Genomic DNA, 11,197 nt, shown 5'->3' with positions numbered 1-11,197 from the left:
GTTAATGAATTGATGTTAATCTGTATCTTCTAATCCAGTTGTGCATTTTCTTTTATATGAAATTGTGTGTCTTTAAATATGATACATTATTTTTTTAGGATGCTGATGACTTCTTGGTCAAGTGTTCCCTCAATTAGAATGAAAGGTCCCTCTTCTGATTAGTTTTAGTTCAAAGTCCATTTTGGCAGATGACACCTCCTGTTTTTCTGGTTCCATTGGAGTGCTTTTTTTATCCTTTTACTATAAAGTGGTACCTATTTTAAAACTAATGTGTTTCTTAGAGAAAGTAGATAAATTTGTTTCTTGATTCAGTCAGTCTGTGATTTGGAATAGAGAATTGAGGCCATTCAATGAATAATCTTTCTGTTTGAACAGTTACTGAAATGTGCGTTTACATTCTGGACATTCTACTGTTGATTTTTGGTGTTGTTTTCTCAGTGGTACTTTGTGTTTTCATACTTATAATTTCATATTTTCCACAGTCTCTCTGCTGTTCTCATTTCTACCTTCAACCCAAAATAATCCTTCCCATATTACCTTATGTTTGGTAACTTGAATACAAACACAAACACACACACACACACACACATACACACACACACACACACACACACACACACAGGCTGTCTATCCGTTTAGTTCAAATATTGTGGACATTTGTTCTTATTGCTTCAATCACAGCAGTAGTTTTGCTAGGTATAATATGTTAGGTTGACTGTCATTTACAACTTGAAAGGCATTTCTGTAGACACTTCTGCCTTTGAAAGTTTACCTTGAGAAATCAGCTGTTCTTTCTCTATTAACCTGGAATTAGGAAAGTTCACTTTTCCTTTTGATGAGATTTCTTTGTCACTTGCATTTTTTCTCATAGAGCTTTCAATCTAGGTTTGTTTTATATTATCTATAAGAGGCATAAAAACTTTTATTTCTGCTCTTGTCTTTCTCAGCTCTGTGTGACCCTTATGTTTGTATGGGTGTGGTTTTGCAGCAGTTTTCTTCTAGGATCTTGTTGAAGGGCTTCTCTTTGAAATTGACTTGGATACTTCTCTTTGGTCTGTGCCTGTAATTTCAAGATTTGGTTTATTTTATGGCATCCTACATACACAATACTTCTACCCACTCTACCAAGTGAACTACACTTCTAGCCCAACAACTTGATTTCTGCTGATAATAGAGTTATATTACCTCCTGTCTGTTTGCTTTGTAATAAAAGTAGCTTTTCCCAAGTATGTTTGGTGGAGATAACATTTTCATGATTTTAGCAAAAGAGATGTTAATTTTTAGGTGAGTCCATGAAGCCACTGTCAAGCACATATGGAGGACACCATGAATGTTTTGGAAGCAGGATGAATGTAAAATGTTTTTCTAACTCTTTTAAATGGGATGCTATTGTTACTTTTGTTGTTCACAAAAGTTTATATCAATTAATACACATGCACAGAGTTAATGCCTGGAGAGAATAGCTCACACATGGGAAACCCAGAGCTTAGCTGTTTCTACTCCACTGTTCTCCTGAAATTAGGGAAGTTCACTTTTCTATTTGATGGCACCACTTTCTAACAACCTGAAAGTCAAAACTGCCTTCTCCAGATGACATGATAAGTATGTGTGTAGAGGGAGATGAGCTAATAACATTTCTTCCATATAATTACTTCTTCAGGTCTCATTCTACATAGATGTCTTTCAAAGGTCCAGATGAGTGAGTGTTTCTTTTTCTCTTCATTATATTGAGATTGTAAGTAGGTGTTAGAATGAGTCTGTAATAAATTATTAGAGAAGTCTCTGCTTAGAATTTTACTTCTGAGTTATATTATACCATAAGTAAATAAAAGACATGCTTTCAGACATAAAAATATCAGTGGTATGATTAGTAACAACATGGATTTCACTTAATTTGAATTCTTATTATGTATGCAACAGTAGAAGTGGGTATTGGGACGAGGATAGAGCCCAGTAGAAGAGTGAATAGAGAGAGGAAAGGCTCATAAGGTGAAGATGATCAATGGGTATTATATATTAAATGAAAGTATCATCAAACCCATCACTTTTTACAATGAGTGTACACTGATACATATTTAAAATATAGCTCCAGTCTCAACCTCTTCACAAGCATATCTGACAGAAGATTCTCTTGAGAGTGTGCTTTGATGATTCTAAGATTATGGATCTATCTAGGTATGGACAACTGTGTTAATATTTCATCCCAGTATCAAAATACCTGGGATATCTTAGAGGGTAAAAAACAAAACACACACATTTATTGTGTGCAGGAGTGCATATTAAGGTACATTTAAATTGTAATTTGTATTTTCTCATTTTACTACTTTTCCCAAGGTAACTGACTATATGCATTTATTTATATAAAATTTAAGCTAGGAATATAAAACAAATGTTAACTAATTTAGTGTTTATCAGTGCTTTTCTAGTCTAGTAAGTTTAAGTATATTTAGAAATGGTCTCCAGCACTATCTTCTGCATTTTTCTATACATATATGCATGCATTCATCTATATATATGGACTATACTAATAAAGTTGGAAATAAAATTAGGCTTCTCATGAGATTCTGGGCCAGGGTAGTTGATTTTTATTTCTCTATCACAAGCTGACTTTTATAAATTTTTGGTTTTTTGTTTGTTTGGTTTGGTTTGGTTTGGTTTTGGTTTTGGTTTTGGTTTTTCGAGACAGGATTTCTCTGTATAACCCTGGCTGTCCTGGAACTCAATCTGTAGACCAGGCTGGCATTGAACTCAGAAATCCACCTGTCTCTGCCTCCCAAGTGCTGGGATTAAAGGTATGTGCCACCACTGCCCGGCACAAGCTGACTTTAAAATACTAAATTCCATAATAAATTGATCCTGGTAACCACACCAAATAAAAAACATGAGCACTAAAGAAAAGATTGTTGAGTGAAACTATAAAACATGTGTGGGTGCTGATGACATATAATAACACTGGAGACTTTGTTTTCCATTGCATGGGAAGAAATCTGTTTTAAACTAGAAATTCCCAAATGCATCACAATCTGGGCATCTTCAGCAAGTTCAGTTTGCCAAAAGGTTTGGAAAATAGTGATTCTCTTAGTGTTACATGTTCCCTCTTGTTGGAGGCTCCAAATGCTACATGTTTATGTATGATTACATAGTAACTGCAGAAACCAGGAAAGGAAAAGGGAACCATTGCCAGGATAGGGCTGGAGTAGGAGCAATAGAAAATCAAATTGCACGGTACAAGTATTTTAACAGGAGTATAGGAAATGGGGACTTCTTAGAGAGTGGAGGGAAATAAATACAGAAGAGGTAGGTAAAATATCAACATGAATGGCTAAAAGCCATACCTTCTCATTCTATTAACAATTTACAATTTCCTTCAAAAGTAAAATAAAAACAGTATTTGCCATGGAAGCTGGGAGTTAGTTTTTTAAACCTGATGTTTAATGTCATAAAAAGTGATGGAATGAGAACTAAATTGGCTGCCATCTATGAATATTTATAATGATAATTAATGGTTATAGGTTGTGGAAAGTACACTAGTGGTCTCCAACTGTATCTAGCCTTAAATTCAGATTATGGATTTCTTGGAAAAGGAAACATGAAAATAGATGAATTGAAGAAGACATTTCCTAATTACTATAGAGGGATTATCATGAATTAGCACTGTGCTTTCACTAGAATTATACGTCCTAACATAGATGGTTGTAAAATAGAGCTCAGTAAAATTATGGACTCACCTCAATTGTTTTGATATCTTTTGTGACTATTTTCCAAATCAACATAAGTTTTATTCAGGTGTACAAATGTGATTAATGTTCTGTGTTTATCACAGCTGTTTTGAGTGTTAAGTATGAAATGAGGCAATTTAAATAAACAGGATTGGGTTTCTTAGTACAAGCTCACAAATTATGAATTCTGTATAAATATGTGTAAATGTATTTATTGTCTATAATATTGTGTTTATAGGACATACATAAAAGGCATATAAAATGCAGGCTATGATGTACAATTTGGAACATAAAAAGTTAAAGAGACAAGCCAATCTTCAACTAGTATGAAAAACAAAGTAAGGATATAGTCTTATTATCCAGTATATCACAAGCTTGATGTATACTCTATTTTTTTCAGGTATTTGAAATAAACATACACTATGCTCTTAAGATGAATACAATTTTTACTTATGTCCTTATTCAAGAATGTTCTTTATTTCCAAGCTGGACTTGGAGTCCTAGCAAATATGTTTCTTCTTTGTTTCTATATTTTTATAATCATAGGTCACAGACCTAAGCCCACAGACCTGATCTCCTGTCAACTGACCTTTGTTCACATAATGATGTTCCTCACTGGAGGGGACCTTTTGCTTACAGATATATTTGAGTCACTGAACATTGATAATGACTTCAAATGTAAGGCAACTTTTTACATAAGCAGGGTGATGAGAGGCCTCTCTATCTGTACTACATGCCTCTTGAGTGTGTTCCAGGCTGTCACTGTCAGTCCAAATCCCTCACCGTTGGCAAAATTTAAGCAAAAACTAAAGAAATACATGATATATGTTTTCTTGTGTATTTGGTCTTTCAATTTGTCCTACAGTACTAACAGGCTCTTCTATGTTCGTGGTTTTACTAATGTGAGTGAGACCAACCAGATGCAGGTCACTAAATCCTGCTCACTCCTCCACATGAACTACATCATCAGGGGACTGATTGTAACAGTGACAACCTCCAGGGATGTGTTTCTTGTAGGAGTCATGCTGATCACAAGTACATACATGGTGATTATCTTGTGCAGACATCAGAGGCAATGTAAGCATCTTCATAGCATCAGTCACCTGAGAGCATCTCCTGAGAAAAAGGGCCACCCAGACCATCTTGCTGCTGGTGGTTTTCTTTGTGGTCATGTACTGGGTGGACGTCATCATCTCATTCACCTCATTCCTATTATGGATGTATGACCCAGTCGTCCTGAATGTTCAGAAGTTTGTGATGTATGCCTTTCCCACAATTACTCCTTTGGTACAAATCAGTTCTGATAACAGAATAATAATTATGCTGAAAAACATGCATTCAAAGCACCATCAGAGTTTCTTTAAAGTTTTTTCTCATTTTTAAAAACCTATTAATTTATAATGTATTTATACCTGTGAGTCTTGTGCCAGCATGTGTGTTTGTGTGTATTCCTAGTACCCACAGAGATGAGAAGATGACATGGCATCCCCTGAAATTGGACTTACAGATGGATATGAGGAATCATTATGTACAGCACCAATTTTTTTTTTCTAAATTACAGTTTCTTTTAAACTTTAATGGCCGTAGCACATATGTAGCAGATGTACATCTCGGTCTCCATGTGGATTCCCCCAACAAGTGGTGCCTGTTCCTAAAGCTGCTGCCTGTCATTGAATCCATTCCCCAACAGAACTACTTTTCTAACCTCACCTGGAGAGGATGCACCTAACTCTGCAGACTTTATGTGCCTGGGGTGGGGTAATACAATGGGGTACGGCACCATCTCAGATGAGAAAGTGATGAGGGATGAGGGTTGGAACCCTGTGAGAGAGACCTTGGTTGAGATTTAAATAAATAAATGAGTGGATAAATACATAAATAAATAAATTTCCTTAAAAATCAAACTTTAATGGTTCAGGTAGCAAAGCAGGATTCTTCATATGATTTACTTGTGGTATTTACATTCTTTTGACATTTCTGTTGCTAAGTACTATAGAGGTTTTAAGTTAATTGTACACAGTAAGTTGATATTTCTACATGAATTCTCTTTCTTCTTTTTACTTTGTAAAATGAATATTCCCTTGCTGCTGAGTTTACTCAAAATATCCTTGCTGATAGTGACTTTGTAACCTTTCTCTTGAAAAGATTTGAATACCCTCTCATTGAGAATAGTTGAAATATTTTACTGTAGCTTCAATTCTATTCCCTAATTATAACTTGTCTGGATACATAAAAATATTGTGAATTTAAGGTTCCATTTTTTACTACAGTTACTCTTATATGAAAATATTATGTGCCTGTTTATTTGTAATTCATTTAATTTAAAAATTGTTTAGATACACATACATGTTGTAAATGTGTTCATTGTGTATCTGTGTGCATGTATGTGTGTGCACAGAATAAGTATGTATGTATATTGGCACATGGAGTCCAGGAGACAGTGTTGGCGTCACCTGCTGTTTCTGTTTGTTGTGCTGTTGCCATCCACCTACTGTCTTAATAGAGCATCTCTCTCTATGACCTCTGTCAAGACGGTAGTCCAAGGGCTTCTCCTGTCTCTGCCTCTCCAGCTCTGGGATTAGAAGTATTCACCACCTTCACCCTCATTTCAAAATTATGCTTTTTTTATTGAGAAAATTTTTTCATACAATATAGTCTGATTAGGGTTTCCCCTCTCCCTAGTCCTTCCAGTTCCTCCTCACCTCCTACCCCATCCAGTTTGACACCATTTCTTTCTCTCTTTAAAAAAGAAGCAGGGCCGGGTGGTAGTGGTGCACGCCTTTAGTCCCAGCACTTGGGAGGCAGAGGCAGGCGGATTTCTGAGTTCGAGGCCAGCCTGGTCTACAGAGTGAGTTCCAGGACAGCAAGGGCTACACAGAGAAACCCTGTCTCAAAAAAAAAAAAAAAAAAAAAGAAGCAAGCCTCTAAGTAATAACAATAAAAATAGACAAGATAAATGAAAAAATAAATGAATGACAATAGGACAAAACACACTGTAGAAAAAGTGCCAAAGCAAAGCACAACAAACAGAAAGGGAAACATACAAGTTCTCACAGAGGGATCTCATAAAATGCAAAACCAGAAGTCCTAATATAGATGCGAAGGATCAGTAAGACTCCATTAAGATTGTTTTGTGCTGGCCATAACTGCACGGCATGGAGCCTACTCTTAAGAGTGGATAGTTCCAAGGCTCCTTAAAAGAAAACTAAATTTTTATTTGCAAGTGGCTATGAAAAGGAGATAGTTTCTCTGTCATGGAGGGGATGTGTATCCACTACTTCTGTTCTAGGACCTCACTGGGTACATAACTGTGCAGTTCCTGTGCATGCTGTCACAGACTCTGGGTTTATATGGGAGTCCACTGTGGTGTGTTTAGAAGGCTTTTGCCTTAGTTTTCTCCATCAATTTTGGCTCCTCTAGTCTTTCTACCACATCTTCCACTGAGTTACATGTGCTATGAGAGAAAGTATTTAATGGAAACTTCCCATATAAGGCTGACTGTCTTAATGTTCCTCACTCTCTTCATATTTTCTAGCTGTGGGTCACTGTATTTATTGCCTTCTTTTGCTGGAGGAAGCTCTGACGATGGCTGAGTGAGACTCAGATCTATGAGCCCAGCAGAATGTCATTAGGAATTATTTTATTGCTCTATTCTTTTACAAGAACACTAGTATTTGGTTTTCTCCTTGGTCCTAGGCCTATATAATAGTCCCATGTTCTTGAAAACCCCAAGCAGTGCTGGGTATGAATTCAGTTTCATGGATTCCATGCTTTAACTCAAATCAGATATTGGTTGGTTACTCCCACAAGCTTTGTGCCACTACAACACCTGCAAATCTTTTTATTTCCATTTAGTCTTTTTTTTTACACCCTCCCAGTTCACCCTCTGACTGTTTCACATCCCACAGCTTCTCTCCTTGTCTCCACGAGGATTTCTCAACACTCACCACCAACCCTACAGCACTCTCTACAAGTCTCTTGAGGCTTAGGTGTATCTTCTCTGACTGAGTCTAGATCAGGTAGTCCTCTGTTGTCTATGTGTTGGAGGCCTCATATCAGGTGGTGTATGCTGCTTGGTGGGTGGCCCAGTGTCTGAGAGATCTCGGGGTTCCAGGTTAGTTGAGACTGCTGGTCCTCCTACAGGGTCACCCTCCTCCACAGCTTTTTCCAGCTTTTCTATGATTCAACCACAGGGGTCAGCAGCTTCTGTCCATTGGTTGTATATAAATTAAAATATGTGATATATATCATATATTATATCAAATATATGCATGTGACTCTTTCAGCTGCTTGTTGGGTATTTTGGAGGGCTGTCATGATAGGCTCCTGTTTGTAAGCACACCATAGCATCAGCAGTAGGGTCAGGCCCTGCCTCCACCCCAGAGCTGGATCCCAACTTGGACCTGCTGCTGGACCTCCTTTTCTCAGGCTCTTCTCCATTTTTGTTCCTGCAGTTATTTCAGATAGGAACAATTATGGGTCAGAGTTTTTTACTGTGGGATGGCTACCCCATCTCTCCACTTGATGGCCTATCTTTATGCTAGAGGTAGACTTTACAAGTCCCCTCTCCCTACTGTAAGGCATTTTATCTAAGGTCTCTACCTTTGCATCCAGAGAGACTCTCACATTCCAGGTCTCTGGTACATTGTGGAGGGTCCCCTGACCTCCTACCTCCCAAGGTTGCCTGCTTTGATTCTTCCTGTTGGCCCTTGGGGCTTCAGTCCTGTTCCCCAAACCCAATACCTGAATGGGTTCTCTTCTTCTACTCCCTGTTCCCTTTACCACCCATGTCCCTCCTTCCTCCTTACTGTTAATGGTTTTTTTCCCACCCAAGTGGGATTGAGGCATCCTTACTTGGGCCCTTCATCTTGATAAGCCCTTTGAGTTCTATGGACTGTATCCTGGGTATTCTGTACTTTTCTTGGCTAATATCCACTTATTAGTGAGTACATACCATGCATGTCTTTTTGGGTCTGAGGTACCTCACTCCGGATGATATTTTCTTTTTTTTTTTAATTTTTTTAAAGATTTATTTATTTAATGTATATGAGTACTGTAGCTGTCTTCAGAGTACCAGAAAAGGGTATCAAATTCTATTACAGGGTGGTTGTGAGCCACAATGTGGTTGCTGGGAATTGAATTCAGGACCTCTGGAAGAGCAAGCAGTCAGTGCTCTTAACCACTGAGCCATCTCTCCAGCCCCAGATGATATTTTCTAGTTCCTTACATTTGCCTTCAAAACTCAGGATGTCCTCATTCTTAATAACTGAGTAGATTTCACATCAAAATTCTAACAAAATTCTTCAAAAACATGGAAAGAGCAATTTTCAAATTTAATTGGAAGGGCAAAAAAAAAAAAACACTGTATAGTGAACGCAATTTTTAACAATAAGAGAAAGGCTGGGGGAATCACCATCCCTGACCTAAAGCTATACTATAGAACAGTAGTGATTAAAAACTCCATGATTCTGGTACAGAGACAGACATGTTGATAAATGGAATAGAATTAAAGATCCAGAAATAAAACCACACACTTACAGACACTTGAAGTTTGACAAAGAAGCCAAAAATATACAATGGAAAAAAGAAAGCATCTTCAACAAATGGTGCTGGTCTAACTAACTGTCTGTATGTAGAAAAATGAAAATAGATCCATATTTGTCACCTTGCACAAAGCTCAAGTCCAAGTGGATCAAGGACTTCAACATAAAACCAGATACACTGAATCTAATAGAAGAGAAAGTAGGAAAGAGCCTTGAACCCATTGGAGCAGGGGGACATTTCCTAAACAGAACTTCAATGGCTCATGATCTAAGATTAAGAAAAAAATAAATGGGACATCATGAAACTGGAAAGAACATAGAAAGTGGGACAAATCAGCAACCTACAGATTGTGAAAAAATGTCACTAACCCCACATCAGATAGGGGGCTAATATCCAAAATATATAAAGAACTCAAGAAGCTACCCACCAAAACACCAAACAACCCAATCAAAATATGGGGTATAGAACTAAACAGAAAATTCACAACAGAGGAATCTCGAATAGCTGATTAACATTTAAAGAAAAGTTCAAAGTCCTCAGTGATGAGGGAAATGAAAATTGAAAAGACCGTGAGATTCCACCATATACCAGTCAAAATAACTAAGATCAGAATCTCAGGTGACATCACATGTTGGCAAGGATGTGGAGAAAGAAGAACACTCCTCCATAGCTGGTGGGACTGCAAATTGGTACAAACACTCTGGAAATCAATCTAGAGATTCCTCAAAAAAATGAAAATAAATATATTTGAAGATTCAGGTATACAACTCTTGGGAATAAACCCAAAAGATGCCTCACCATGCTACCTGGGCAAATGTTCCACCATGTTCATAGTGGCCTTGTTTGTGATAGCCAGAAGTTGGGAAAAACCCAGATGTCCCACATCATAAGAATGGATGCAGAAAATGTGGTTCATTTACACAATGGATTACTATGCACCAGCACATCTTACAGGCAGGTCACCATTGTAGACTTAAGGTTTTATACCTGGGTTGATTTTACCTTTCTCCTTTGGTAGTGTGCAGTAACATAAGTGGACATCCACAGGTGTGAACACTTTTGATCACCATCTTGATTTCTATGTTAAATTGAGTTGTGTAAGTGCTGTCTTCAGGAATAGGGTCTTAATGGAATATTGTAGAGAACACACAATGGCCGTGTGCATTGTTTTTAAATTCCCTTTGGCCAGCACTATCATGAGATATAAACAATTCCCAGTACTGGAAGCTTCTTTGGTAATGGGAAACTTCATTTGGGGCACTGTTTCTCCTGTTTTTTTTTATTTCATTTAGATTGCTTTTTATATATGTATATACTTTTAAAAATTACTACTGCATTAAGTTTCCACATTATTGTGTGTAATATTAAAAAAATAATCCACGCTACTTTCTTGCGGTCTCAGTGTGTTCCCAGCCTGCAATCAGGACCACCAGTTTCCACTAGCCAAAGCCTCTACCACCAGCACTGGCTCTGCCTCTCCAGAGCTCTGAGGTAGCTCTCTTGATCCCTGCAGGCAGCTGTGGGTTTGCTCTCACCAGCCTGTACTCTGCTTTCTACCTTTCTCCTATAACTCATTCCTTGCCCAATCTTCCCATCCCAATGCCTAGCCGAATTCTGCCTTGGCTAAGTTCTTTTTCTCTACCCCACCTGAGTCAACTTGGAATGGAAAAGAACAGACTCTCTTAGCTTAGAATCAATAGATAACACAACCGATGGGCGTGGAATATATCATCCTAAGTTCATCAACTATTCTGCCTGGTGGATTCTGCCACCAGATTTCACCGTCCCTGGCCTACATTGTGTCTGCTTTCACTCCTCTCCTGATCCAAAAGAGGCACATTCCTTTCCCTGTATTCCCTCTTCCTCTATCAGACCTGGAAGGCTTGTCTCCTCCTCACTTAGATTCTTGTCATCTTTATTACCCAATCAATTCA

At 37.8% G+C, this 11,197-nt stretch overlaps 1 pseudogene; it reads left to right on the top strand.

Moving 5' to 3' along the window:
• The first annotated feature begins 4,171 nt into the window (after positions 1 to 4,171).
• Positions 4,172 to 5,083, top strand: LOC117720686 (vomeronasal type-1 receptor 90-like; annotated as a pseudogene).
• Positions 5,084 to 11,197: the final 6,114 nt, after the last annotated feature.

The sequence above is a fragment of the Arvicanthis niloticus genome, chromosome 15 (genome assembly GCF_011762505.2).
Source record: "Arvicanthis niloticus isolate mArvNil1 chromosome 15, mArvNil1.pat.X, whole genome shotgun sequence".
NCBI lineage: Eukaryota > Metazoa > Chordata > Mammalia > Rodentia > Muridae > Arvicanthis > Arvicanthis niloticus.
The sequence above is the reverse complement of the archived record's forward strand: the minus strand, read 5'-3'. Positions and strand labels throughout refer to the sequence as shown.